The sequence below is a fragment of the Triticum aestivum genome, chromosome 1D (genome assembly GCF_018294505.1).
Source record: "Triticum aestivum cultivar Chinese Spring chromosome 1D, IWGSC CS RefSeq v2.1, whole genome shotgun sequence".
In the NCBI taxonomy this organism is placed as follows: Eukaryota; Viridiplantae; Streptophyta; class Magnoliopsida; order Poales; family Poaceae; genus Triticum; species Triticum aestivum.
Genome location: NC_057796.1, coordinates 476,373,814 through 476,376,036, shown reverse-complemented (window position 1 = coordinate 476,376,036; position 2,223 = coordinate 476,373,814). Strand labels below are relative to the sequence as shown.

Here is a 2,223-nt window from a genome sequence, read left to right as displayed (position 1 = left end):
CAGGTGCGTACGGGCACCGAGCAGCCGGAGAAGATCGAGGTGGAGATTCAACTATGAACGAGATGAAAGATGACAAATGCATATATTGTGAGCCCACATAGCTGGATGTTCAGCCTGTTTTGCTTAACGAGCGGTGAGCACGCCGGTGCTCGTCCACATCTCACGCTCACCGTCTGCTGCTGCTGCGGCCACGGCGGTGGCACATGATTTCTGCATGCAGTCTTTTCGCGGCAAGAGGCCGGCGAATGGTGGCCGGTCGTGAACCTGAGACGCTGGCTGCAACCGTATGCACCCTCATGTGTGTGTACGTCCTGGTTTTCAAATCAGACTCACGTACGCCAACTATGAGTGTAGGACATGCTGAAAGCTTTGGCAGTTTATTTCCCGTGCTCAACATCGACCGACAGCGGCGGTCGATGACAAGAGAGGCGTGGAGCACGCCGATAGTGACATCACACTATGACAGGCTGAACGCCAAGCACGAAAATATATACGGCACAACAATGAGCATGCGTGCACCTGATCAGGGCCGGGCCGGCAAAATCCGGGTCATGTCGTTAGTTAGTAAGATTAGTGTTGGACGTGCGTGCGTGGAGTTGGTGGCCGAGTCGCGTGTGTGCTAGCCTGGGTATAAAACCTTCCATTGTGTACTGATGTAAGGGCGCCGGTCTGTTGCCGCGCCACGGTAAAAGTATGTGCCGAGCCGAGTGGGAAAGGTCTAAGAAAGATGTAGTCTCCGTTGGGACCGTGGTACGCGCCCGATCGATGTGAGAGTTCTTTCGGGGTTGTGCTGCGTGTGTGTACCTCCATGTATGTGTGTTTGAGTAGTTGAGTTGAATAGAAACCAACATACAGGTCGTTCGGCGGCCGGGGCGTTCGTCGCCGGAAAATCCTGTTCATCTTCTTCTACCTTCCTCCGGCGTTCGTCGCCGGAGGGCGGTTCGGCGTATGTTGCTGGTGGGTTGGTCCCAACAATGGCAGGGACGACAAAGAAGGGCGACGGCACGCCAAAGATGACCATCACCGGTGGCACCGCCGACGCCGGAGGCCCCTGCATCCACGACCAAAGTAGAATCTCGAGACGGCCAAAACCGAGCTCAACGACAATGCTTCGCCGCCGCCGCCCTTGGTAGTCGCAAGGCTTCGCCAGCGGCGATCTCGAGCGACGCGATGGGTGGGGAATCGGTGAGGAAGTCTGACGGCTAGGGTTTTATCCTTTATAGGGTCCTTTTCTTCACTCCTATAACCTGACATGCTACAAGTTTGTCAATTACTTGTAGCATATCAGCTTAAAGTAGTAAACAGAAAACTGTAAGGATGCAAACAAAAAAATTGAATGATTGTCAGCAAGTTTTTTTTTTCAGAAAGAAGGTTGAGATCTCCGGCCTCTGCATCAATAGATGAACGCCAGCAAGTGAGAACAAGCTCTTCAAATCAAACACTCGGAATGATTTTAGGGGTAAAGACCACGATCTTGTACATAATTCTTCATCAATGTTACTGAATATAATTTTTTATTTTTATTTTTTTAAGGAGGATGACCCCCGGCCTCTGCATCTGAGAGAATGTTACTGAATATATAAAATAATCTTATCCAACCATATCATGTAGTTGATTTATTTTTGGATATACGTCCGCAATTAGATGGTTTTAGTTTTTGTTCATCCTCTTGCATCTTGTGGTGCGGACTCGTTTCTAGAAATAAAAATAGATTTGAAAGGAATTGCTCTCTTGTCTCGAAATGTATGTGTGGAGAACGGCTGCATATACAAGAGTCAGACAATGTCAATATATTTAAAGAGCGTAGCCAGGCTTATCTTTAGGAGAATTATGTAGATGACGCTTTCCTTCCTAATTTGATTATCTTATAAGCACATATGTGAATAACCATGACCTGCTAATTGTTGTGATGCTTTTGTATTGTTGGGTAACAACAAACATCATTATTGTGTTATTACTATTTCTGAGAGGGACAGAGACAACATGGACGAATTCCTTTCACCCTATCTCATGTGGTACAACCTTACAGGAGATGGCAAGGTAGAGAAATAACTATGTTTGGGGATGTTGTTCGACGAGTTCGCTCAATTTAAATGAACTATGGGGTTTATTTTACAAATATGCCATCACACCACATCTGCGTTGGATCTTGCCCATTCATTATAAAATCCAACGGCCCATAAGTTGTTGGTGCTCCTAGTGCACCAGTTGTGTCGTTGCATA

At 47.4% G+C, this 2,223-nt stretch overlaps 1 long non-coding RNA gene across 1 annotated transcript; it reads left to right on the top strand.

Moving 5' to 3' along the window:
• Positions 1 to 654: 654 nt before the first annotated feature.
• LOC123176918 (uncharacterized) lies at positions 655 to 1,788 on the top strand. The gene is made up of 3 exons (XR_006488705.1): positions 655 to 1,185; positions 1,365 to 1,459; positions 1,534 to 1,788. It is a non-coding gene; the product is annotated as an uncharacterized lncRNA (long non-coding RNA).
• Positions 1,789 to 2,223: the final 435 nt, after the last annotated feature.